At 45.7% G+C, this 11,466-nt stretch overlaps 1 long non-coding RNA gene across 1 annotated transcript; it reads right to left on the bottom strand.

Moving 5' to 3' along the window:
* Positions 1 to 557: 557 nt before the first annotated feature.
* On the bottom strand, positions 558 to 10,973 carry LOC149861055 (uncharacterized). The gene is made up of 3 exons (XR_016443244.1): positions 10,916 to 10,973; positions 6,117 to 6,275; positions 558 to 1,400 (listed from the first exon to the last, which is right to left on the bottom strand). It is a non-coding gene; the product is annotated as an uncharacterized LOC149861055 (long non-coding RNA).
* Between the last annotated feature and the right edge of the window lie 493 nt (positions 10,974 to 11,466).

The following is an 11,466-nucleotide window of genomic DNA, read 5'->3' as shown; positions in this document are numbered from 1 at the left end:
CCAATTACATGTAGCCAGTGGGTTGCACACAGGCCCGTGGCTCCTCCTTTTTTACAGTATTTGTTTTCAAAACCAGGATTGCAATCAGCTCTGTGTAGACTGGGTTTGGCTTACTTTTGACAAGCTTTCAGCCAAACTAGGCTGGCAGGTGCAAGTGACTGGGTGGAAGACCTGAGGCTCATCTCTGTTTTTAATACTATAGGAGGGAAGGGATAGAGAGATTACAGAGCTGGCATTATCTTTCTGCAATGCAGAAAGCGCAGTATTATCAGTAATGGAGCTGTGGCTGAAAAGGACCGGGTGCTCTATATGAGAGAGAACAGCAAACCCCCCATCTGGGGTAGGAGGACAGACCAGGGCACATAGACATGCTCCAGGGCTGATTTTTTTATCTCTGTGTACAACTTCAGTGGGAATTATGTCATGCCTGGTGCTTGGCTCTGCACAGGAAGGGATTTCAACAACAGGTTTCCAAGTAAGGAATTAGAGGGAGGGAAAAAAACCCAGGAGGCAAATATTAAGCTACAGAATAATTTTAATGCACAGAGGAAGTTGAGTATGCAGACACAGACAGGGACAGAGGAGAAAGAAGAACTCCCAAGGTTTTCCAAAGGGCCACAATTGGTATTTTGCACCTGGCCCATTTTGTGCAAGGTGTGCTTCTCTCTTTGCATCCTGACTTTTACTACCAAGCTGTTTACATATATTTATTGATGACTTTCATCCATGAATAATGTCACATGAGGCAAAGCACTGGGTACAGAGGGGAATAAACAGCTTCTCCATGATGCAGTTTGTGTAGCTAAATTTCTAACTAGAAGCAAAAGGATAAAAGAGCATCTCTTTCCTGTTGACATCAAACATCTTCTACAGCACCATGGTTGTGTCAAGTGGTCTGTAATGGATTGCAAGTGGACTCTGGGGAGGTGGTGGCTTCCTTTTACATGACAGCACAGCATGAAGAGGCCTTAATGCTTAATGGTGCAGAGAATTTAAAGTTCCTAGAGTGACAAAGCAAAGCGTAGGAAACACATGTACGAGGGAGGGAGATTTTTAGCAATGTCAAGCCCTCACAATGGAGGTGCTGAGTGCTTAGCACTGCTCCAAGCCAAGTCCTTCAGGTCAGCTGTGAATCTGTATCTTGCGTTTTCATGCCCTCATTGCTCTAAGTGCCATGGATATTTGAGCTGGATTTAGCATAGCCAGCAGCTTCCAGAGCTGCTCCTACAGCACCATCCGGGGTTGTATGGAGCAGCAGCAACCACGCCAGACCAGTCATAGCAACAACACGTATATGTTGGCCTTCTACAGTAGTGGGGAAAACAGTCAGACTGGCCCTGGTAAGGCAGATCTTCGATCATGTCCAGGCTGTCAAACATCTTGCTGTGCTGGAGGCAAACCTGAAACAAAGCAAGGAGCAGAGGAAACATGACACATCTGCAGTTCTGATGGGATCAAGGGTCAAAACTTGGGAATGACTGCCCACACCTTATTTTTGCACAAGACATGGTACAGAATTGCGTCAACTGGTCCCTTTTTCACTCTGGCCATTAGTGTCTCAAATGCCCTTGAAATATCAACCTCACGTGTGGGTTCCCAAATACCTGCCAGCCACCCGCTGCAACAAAAGCAACAAAAAGAAGGTAAAGGCGCTAAGGGATCCAGAAGGGGCACTGCAGTAAGAGTCAAGCCTTATTGATGGTTGCAATGACAGCCACAGAAAGGCCAACTTAGACAGAAAGAAGAATCAGGGATGCAATGACCTGCTGCCCCTGCTTTCAACCACATGTTGGGTCCCAGCTCTTCTTCTCTGTCCCTTGCTCTAGTCCCCTGAAGCTGCTCTGCTGACCAGCCCCTCTCCAGCCCCCTTCTCCTCAAAGCACTTACTGAAACTGTGGAACCCATCCCATGTTTCAGGGAAGAGTGCTATTTCCCATCCGTTTTGGAAAATGTTTCATTCAGGCTGGGGTAGGGGTATATGAGGAAAATTATTATCACTTGTCTTGGCAAACTAGCTGACTCACATATGTGAAAAAAAGGCTCTTCTGGAAAGAAAACAGCCAGGCTAGCAGTTGGTTTCAAAGGAATTTCACTAACTCTGTGCTGCTGAGAAACTGCAGCTGATATTTGTAATCCCACACAAAAAAACCCAATGGATCAGAACAGCGTCTTTGGTACCTCAATGGCAACTGTGCGTCATGCGAAACCTTGGAGGAATGGCCACGGGACAGGGAACAACCAGGCAGCGATGTGGATAGACGGCTGAGATTATGGGCATGGCTTGCAGAGGTGGTGAGCTCCGATTTCTCCAGCTGACGTGAATGGGAGAGACGTGCGCTCACCCCTTCTGCAAACAGGCCCAGAAATGCCTTCCTCGTGCTTTACCTTGCTTGTATGATAATTTCCTCTCAAGCATCTCCAGCTAAGCTCCCTCTGGTATTAAGCCTGAAGTGCTGATTCTTTGTTACTTCAAAGACCCATTACAGAGCTCTGAGAGTGTGAAGGCTGGTTTAAAACCCAGTGACACAGTGCTTTAAGGGGACTTTTCTATAATTTATGTTCTGTTTTATCGAGAAACACACACCATTTCTTTCTAGTTTTTAAACGAAGGCATAAAAGAGAGAAACTGCCTCTGCCTGAGATTTAACCGGTTTTCTTTTATTTGATCATTACCAGGTCATCTTAATTCATAGTTTTCATCATAACTCAGGATTTTGGGATGTCTAGATTTCCCATTGGGGAACCTCTGGAAGTAGGGGCACATTCTGATGCATTAAGGGGTGTAGCACAGGTTTCTGGAGAAAGGTCTTTCAGCTACAAAGGCCAACCTGAAACACAAAGGAAGGGTCAGACACAGATAAAGCACAGGGTCGTGGTGTAGGAATCTCAAAGCCCAGAACTAAATCTTATGCTGCAATCTCCATCAAATTAAAAAGAAGGGAGCCCCATATGCATTCATGGGCCTGAAAACCCCAGCATTATCTTCTCAAGCATAAAACCAGGAATGTCTGCAAAAATCGGTCCAAAAATGATGGACACTGTGAGCTCCTATGTGAAATCTTGGCTTTAACTTGTGAATCATGTTTGCTCACCTAACTAAGCTGAGATTGTGTGAGAGAGCTGGTGGCTTGTTGTGGGGTGGCTTGCATCCCACAGTGCCCATAGAAAGATCCCGGGGATGCCCAGGGTACTGTGGCCATCTCATTGAGAGTAATTGCTCATGTTGAACCCTGTGAGATGAGACGACACAGTATGAAGGGCCCCATGGACCCGTAGCTGTTTAGCAATGCCCACATGCTTTTGTTCTTAATGATGGGGATTAACAAGGTTCAGATATTGCAGAGTTCAGCTTCTGTCTTCATAAACAAACTTCTGGTCACAAAGGTAAGTCCCAACTTTTCCAGGGCAATATTGGCTTGAGAAAATGCTCAAAGGGACAGGAGAGCACACGTAGTGAATTTCTAGTAACGCTCTGCCAGAGACTTATGGGACATTAGATGATAACCAGTGCCATACTGGCTCAGGCCAGTGATGCATCTAGCCTAGTATTCTGTCTCCAACAGTATCAGAAGTCAGTGAACTGGATATATCTAAGTGACCCATGCCCTATTCAATATCTTCCCTAGCATCCACCCTTACAAGGTTAGAGATACGAGCAGAAACATTTCCAAGTGTCCCGGGTGGAAAAATTCCATCCCAATCTCTTCCCAGTCTCCTCTATTGGTTCCCCCCCCTCCTTGTCATTGTCTTCTCACCTGTGTGTCAATCTGCTTGCCCCGGGTTATGGCTACATGACCTGAAGCAGGTACAGAGGGAGTGACCCTAGTCTCTGTTGTTTTAAGTGCTGACCTCATGGCATGGGGGCATTGGCTTGAGCCATGTCACACCCTTAGGTGACCGTGATGCTTTTTTGGTCAGCATCAAACAACACCTGCCTTTGACTGGGCCTGGAAGGTGAGGTCAGAAAGGTTATTTAACTCACTGACATACAATCAACTGCCTGCCTGCAAATGAAGGTCAGTCAGCCTCTGGATGATACTTCTGAGTAACTTACCTGAAACTTACCTAGAAATATAGCTTTCTGTAATGTAGAATCATAATAAAAGACTACCAAGCCATGCTGTTTGCTCTCAGTTATTCTTTGACACTTCTCTAACCTGTACCTCTCCCCAAACCTCCCCTCTTTAACCAATAAACCTCTCTGCTATAACAAGCTCGGTGGTACTTGCAGGGAGACGGAGAGGGAGAGAGCATGCCTTTAGCTCCCTATGCTCAGCTGACTAGGAGAGGCTACATTATGTGCTTCAGGCTTAAGGAAGCACCCCACGTTCTCACGGTTGGCCAAACACCCTCAAGGTGCGCAAGGCCTGTGTACCTCAGGGGGCACAGTGCCAAATAAAGACCAGGCCCCTGGGTGGTGGCAGCGATTACACCAGGGTTGCAGGTGTGTTCCAGGAATGATGTCGGCCAGATGTGAGGCATCCCTGGGGAGGCACTCAGAGCTTGGCTTTTGGTAAGGTGCAGTGAGATGGGTGGCTCGGTGCAGGAGCGCCCCCAGCTGGCCCGCCACATTCTGTAGAGACAATTTTTCACCTTGGTGCTTCAGTTTCCATCTCTGCACAGTAAGGCAATTTCTTAAGTCATGTCTTTGAGTAGCCATCATCCAAAGATCATTCAACACATTAAATGCATTGCTTATTGTATGGTGGGTTGGGAAAAATCCCCAAATGATTCCTGTTGGACACAAACATCAAAACAATTGCCAATAATAGGAATTACTTTTCAGGAGAGTCCCACATGAGCAGTGGGGCTAGTCTTTTAAGGAAGTGACAGGGACAAGTGAAACAGGCATACATCGTTGCAGGGGAAGGATCTATTACGTATGCATGAGTGCGTCTGCCAGGAGTGAAAAACAGCCCTGTGCAGAGTGCTTCCACAATGTTGTTGCCGGTGTTAATGTCCTTAGATGGGAATGTAAGCCATGGATAAGCCCGTGTTTGGCTCCTATGCTGGAATTAATATTCCCCAGTGCAGTGCTTGAAGATGGGAGGGAGACTGAAAATCAGAAGGCCAGTCTTAGAATGCAGAAAACCTTTAATGTTCTTAAGAAGCAAAGCTTGCAGTTCCAGCAATACATTTTTAAGGCAAAAACAAAAAAACAACTGTTCTGTTTCCAGGACTCCTAGAGGACCTGAAATGAAGCCCCCATAGCAAGGTGAGGTGGTTCAGATCAGATATTTCTCTTTCTGTCTTGAAGGTGTTGAGTCTTAGAATCAGTCCAGTTATTATCAAGTTCCGTCTACTCGCTTTGTCACTTCTGGTGTCAGAGGAAACAAAGCAGTATCAAAGAAGGGGAACAAACAGTGTAACTGGGATAGCCTTAGATGGGCAGAGTTGAAAGGGTAGAAGCAAGAGGTAAAATTTGTTCCTAGACTAGGCCATGCTGGACATAAGTTCTTGTTGCCCCACCAGGACTTTTTCCCCTCTCCTGAAGAGATGTTAAAAACAATGTAGGGGTAATTAAGGCCAGGTTAAGGCTCCTGCTCCCATCCCTGCCAGACAGACAGAAAGGTCATTAAGTGCCTTCAGAGCCACAGCCAGTGTTAAGAGCAGCAGAAGCAGAGAGCTGGAAAAGCGGTGGAGGGAAAAGTCATCATAAAGCACTCCATGGAGAATACATGTTGGGAGCAGAGTAATAGAAGTGCTGAGCACATGCAGCTCCCATGGACTTCAGCTGCAGTCTGGGGGTGCTCAGCCTCTTGGGAAGCCCTGCCCCTAAGTGCAGCCATGAATCTTTATTATGGTTTCAGTTTTTTGGTTGTGCCCTGTTCTGTGGCCATTCCTGTGGGGTTTAGCATGGCCCACGTTTGCCAGTGAGGTACCTATGGCCCCATCACCCACCACAAAAGGGATTTCATAGGGGCTCTTGAAATGTGCATTGAGAGTTTTAAGCCAGAACCCACCAATATCTCAATAACTAGAAAAAGAGTCACAGAAAGAGTCTAGGTGGCACTCCTAAAAGTTGGAGAATGTTTGTAGCATTCCCTTGTAAGCTGCAACAATCCCCAGTAAGACATTTCATAGGTTATAAAGAAAGCAAATTGAGTTGGACTTACCCAGTTCACCAAGGAGACTTAGGCAAGAGAAGTGGTTGGGAGAATGCTGAGATGTGAGAACTGTTATACCACGTTGAGGAGAGCTTCGAGGGTCAATGACACCCTTTGTACATGTGGTCCTCATTAGTGAGGCAACAAATTTGGTGCCATGCATCACTCCTGGAACGAATATTATTGTACATCTTAGTGTTGCTGGTAATGAAACCAGTCTTAGTCCTACTCTTACATGGATAGCATTCAAACACCTTTCATCTGCAGCTTCCATGACTCAATTACATTCCTGTCTTTTTCCAATTTCAGCCGAATCTGAAGGAATTCAGACGTGTCCCTATAACACAAAATGGTCATTATGCACAGGACTCTAGTGTGGTCCTGTCCATTCAGGACACTGCTGCTGCTTGACATTGTACAGCCCCATCCTGCAGCACCCTTGAAAGAGTAAACCTTTATTCTCTATGATCAGTCTCTCCAGTACCCCAACTCCGACCTTACCCCGACTGAAATCAGTGGGAGTCATGCCCTTGATCGTAATAGCCTTTTTTTTACCAGACCTTATAGTTTGAAATGCAACCCCTGTGGGGGAAGGTGAGCTAAAAGTGTTCTGTTCCACAAAGACCCGAAGTAGGCATTTTACATAAGTTTCATCAGGGATTTATGAGGGACTCTGTGCCATCCTCTCCCCAAGGCTAGACCTGACATCAGAATAATCAGAATTTCTGCTCTTAATGCACCTTCTCACCAGTGATGGACCTGGGTGAACAGCAGGGCACAAACTTTCACTGCTGCCCCTTGCAAGGCTGTCATGGGTTGAGCAGAGATGGATGGCTAGCACAAAGCAGTGAAGTCATTTTGGTAAAATGGGGAACCTGTTCTGTATCAGCCGCTACTTCTCCATCCATGTACCACTGCGGGAACAGGCGGATGGTGAGAAAACACAGCTGAAACGGCCAGGAAGGAGCAGAGGGGGGATGGAGTGAGAACATTTGCAAAGGTGCGGTGGCTATGCAATAGGGATAATGCAATATGCAGATAACGTAGGGTTGCTGCTGGAGCTTTCTCTGGCAAAAACACCTTTGTGAAATAATAAGAATGATTTTGGGGGTGTGACACACAGCCCAAACTACTGCCCATGCAGGGTAGGGTAGATTGCTTGCATTTACTTTAAGGCTGTTCATGACATACTTTTTTTTTCTAATAACTACAGCCTTCATCACAACAACATAACATTTCCATTAAAAGCCTACTAATAGGATAATAATACAGCCAACAAAAGATTAACGAGCATTTGTGTAGTGCTTTGAAGGTTTTAATTCCAAGGAAGCCTCAAAGCAGGTACCATAGGGTGTGTTTTATATGGGGATAAACTGAGGCACACAGAGGTAAATGTTACTCAGGGTCATGATGGGAGAGGCTGTCATATTACCCATAAAGCAGAGCTTACAAACCTTAGTATACAGCTAAAAATCTTTGCTACTTGAACGCTGTATTGAGATTTGCAAAATAATACTGGCCTGGAAAACCAAGTTATTCTCTGGAGTTCATTTTGGAGATCAGGTATAAAGGGCCACGTCTAAATAGACCGTTTTAGTTCATCAGTCTTTCTTTATGCTAAGATGAAAAGAGAACTTGTCCAGGAGTAAAAATAAAACAAACAGAAACCCCCACAGAAAGTACCTAAAAGAATAAGACTTACCCCCTATATTAGATGTAATAGGAAGCAGAGCATGCTTATTCTTATTTCACAGGACATGTTACTTTCAAATGGGCTCTAACGTGTTCCATTGGTTAGCATGTGTCCTGAGGAGTCAGAGTGAATGGGTTCATTTTTATCTCGGCATCTGTCTTCATCCATGACCCTCTCCTTCATGTAAATGTAGTACTTATAATTAGTGAATAAACCAAAACCAACAATATTAGGAGGGGTTTTTTCATTATGAGGGATGTCACAGTGCTTCCTAAACTCAGATTAATGTGTCTCATTTGAAGAGTGCTGTATGGCTCTCATATTCCCAGTAGGCTAGGACTGGGCCCACTGGGTGTGGAAGAACTGAACCCAAATAAACTCTTTTCTTCCCAGCAGTTTCAAAATGAACTCACAACCCCCTTTACCAACACTAGTGTAGACGGGAAGGACCTAGCATGGCATCTGGTATGGGCCAGCAAGCTGCAGCACTGATGCTGCTCCGGACAGCCCATCAGTGCATTCCTAGGGTCCTTCCACTGAAATCAGCAGAATGAAGCCAGGAATGTTATTGGCCTATAAAAGCCTTGAAATGAAAGACATGTGCAGGTGTAAAGTGCCACGTTGTATCATTGAGGGCTGTGACCAGACTAATGATCCCAAACACTGAGGAAAACGATGATCTCAGCTGCAGGCATTACAAAACTACCTTTGTGACATTTGCAATTAATAACAGCCCCATGCACGGGGGCTGTCTCAGATCCTCCAGGTGGTCTCATAAATTGTACAAAAGCCCTCACAGCTCAGAGCTCTTCCAACCATTTCTCCCAACTTTCTTGCTTCTGTCAACTAGGTAGGTCCAGTTCAATTTGTTCTCGTTGTAGCTATCTGGATGTTGTTGGCAAGTGTTTGTGCCTCTCACTCTTAAAATGATCATTTTCTCTCTCTCTCTCTTTTTCCCCCTGGAAAACGCACTTGGACAGAAAGTTCCTATTTCTGTTGAATGCAATTTGAGCATTCATGTGTTAGTCGGCTTTGAAATATCTTGTGCTTGTGTTAGCAGGGTTTAGAAGAAATGCCTCCCATTTGTTCCTGTTCACACCACATCATTTGTATTAGGAATTAGACTTGGTGGTGCTTTAGACTGTATCATAAGTTAGACTGTGTTTTGACTGTATCACAGGTTGGTTCCACCACTGGACTTTATCCAACTTCGGCAGTACCAGTGTTCATGCTGCTTTCTGTGCAGATGTTAGAGCTTACATTATTCCAGTCTAGTTTGAAGCTAGGAATTTTAAAAGTGCACTAAAAAAGTCAAAGGGGTCTTGGTGCCCTTTGCATGTGCTACAGTTGGTGTTTTCTCAAATGGGCACAAGGGAAGATGGGTACAAATGGGCTGGTTGGGAGGAGGTCAAGGGAAGTAAAATCAGAGGACTAGAAACAGCAAAATCAGCATTGCTATTCAACACAGTGAGAGGTCATTACTAGAGCTGTGCGAAACTTCAGTCCCTGATTCGATTCAGCAGAGATCTGGCCCAATTCAGAGGCCAAATCTCCAAATCTGAATTGAATCAGGAGACCCTTTAATCTCTCCGAATTGAATTGGAGGGATTCAGAAAGATTTGGAGATAAGAACATAGACACAGTTTTAAATGTTTTTTCTACATACCTCTAGGTAGCAGGCTGTGATGCCAGGGCACATGAAGTGTCCCACAGAAGCATGGGGGGGGTCCCCAGCCTGCTCGGCAGCAGACCCGGAAGTGGACCAGAAGCACTTCCAGTCCACTTCCAGGTCCACCAGGGAGCATGCTGCCCCCCACCCCACACCACCCCGGCTTGGTGAATGCTGCCTCCTGGATCTGGGGGGGCACCAATTGATGAGCTAGGGGGGCTGAGGGCAGGTGGGGGGCAGCATGCTCCCTGGCAGACCCGGAAGTGGACTGGAAATACTTCCATTCCTCATACAGGTTCACTGCCAAGCACACAGTGGGGAGGAGAGGCCCCGCACTCCTGTGGGACACTCCATGCGCCCCAGCACTGCAGCAATCATGAGCTGTGCTGGTACCTCAAGGTATATAGAAAGAACTTTTAAAGTTATGTCTATGTCCAAATCACTGATTCTCTGAATCAGCATCAAATCTTCAGATGTGGATTCGACCCAATCAAATCTGAAACAGTGATACGAATCAATTAATCAAATCATTGTCCCTGATTCCAGCCAAATCTGAATCAAACAGAGCCCACTTTCCACACCCAAGTCAGTACTGTCACATTTTGTCTTTCCAAATTGTACGTTCTTTAGCACAAACGTTCACTGAGCTTTTGAGCTCTCAGTTTGTAACCTGTCTTTATCCTTCTCTGTACTGTGTATTTCAGCCTTCTTTTCCCCATTGAAGAAAGATGGCTTGCTCTCCAGCCCTGGACTCTGGCATCTGCTCCAGCCCCTACAGGTGGCTGTCCCACAGCACATCGCTGACGACTGCAATGAGCCCTGCAGCCGGTAGTACCCCAACTCCAGGGTCATGATCCAGCCAACCCCATCCATCATAACCTTCCCCGGACCTATCCTCAGCTACTTCCCTCAGCACAGTATTGAGGGAACCCAAGGGGCTGCTCTCCTTGGAGCTGGCTATGGAGGCCCCTATAGCTATTGGGGGATTAGGAGGTTATGGGGGCCCTTCTGTTTCTGGGGGCTGGTGATGGAGCCACAGGTACTTCAATGGCAACTGTGGACAATGCTAAACCCGAAAGAATGCCCACAGGAGAAGAAACAACCAGGAAACAGAAACCATGATAATGATTCACAGCTACGCTTAGGGGCACGGCTTTCTTAAGGGCTGAGCACCATCCGACTCCACCTGAAGTCCTTGTGAGCTGTGTATGCTCAGCATTTTCATTAGACTGCTCCAGCCATGTATTCTCCATGGTGTGCAATATGACTTGTCCCTCCAGCACTAAGCTCTCTGCTTATACTGTCTTAACACTGTGAGCTTTTTCAAAATAAACATAGGCTCTTTATGTCACTCTGATAAAGTAAAGGAAGCGGTAAAGGAAGCCACAATTCTCAAAGCCAAAAGGTGCAACAAGGAAAGAACATCATCTGATATATATGCTTTACCTTGGTATAGATGACTGCTTGCAGTCCTCCTTGAAATCTGGGACATGTCTTCTTTCTGCTCTGCTTCCTTTCTTTGTGCAAATGTACAGCTCATTCACAATAACATTTCTGCTGCATGATAATTCCAGCCTTCTGGTTTTCTTTTTGACCTCCCTTGCTTTTCTCAATTGCTGCTCAGAGTGAAAACCATTCCCATGAAGGAGGTAACCTCAAGCTCCCAATGTGAGAAACCAGCTCATTGCATCACCTGGAATTTCACCCCTGTTACAAGTTACCTTTCTGTAGCTCCCCAGTCTGTTGCAGCTCCTTGTCACTAAGGGCTGGGTATTTTAGATTTAAGGTTTTTTTAAAACCTGGCTCTGTCAATTTTGTAGGAGAGTAAGAGAGCAAGGATGATCACAGTAACTGCAAGCTAATAAACATGGCTTTAAATAACCCAATTTCCCATAGATGGAGAGATGTTCCCAAGGGAGAGAATAAGAGTTTATGGCATCTGCAGGGGCAGAAATCTCAGCAAGAAATGCAAGTTCAAAATGCAGGTCTCCCTTCTG

The sequence above is a fragment of the Crocodylus siamensis genome, chromosome 6 (assembly GCF_052110815.1).
Source record: "Crocodylus siamensis isolate JL-2025a chromosome 6, ASM5211081v1, whole genome shotgun sequence".
NCBI classification, from domain to species: domain Eukaryota; kingdom Metazoa; phylum Chordata; order Crocodylia; family Crocodylidae; genus Crocodylus; species Crocodylus siamensis.
This window is presented reverse-complemented; position numbering and strand designations above follow the sequence as displayed.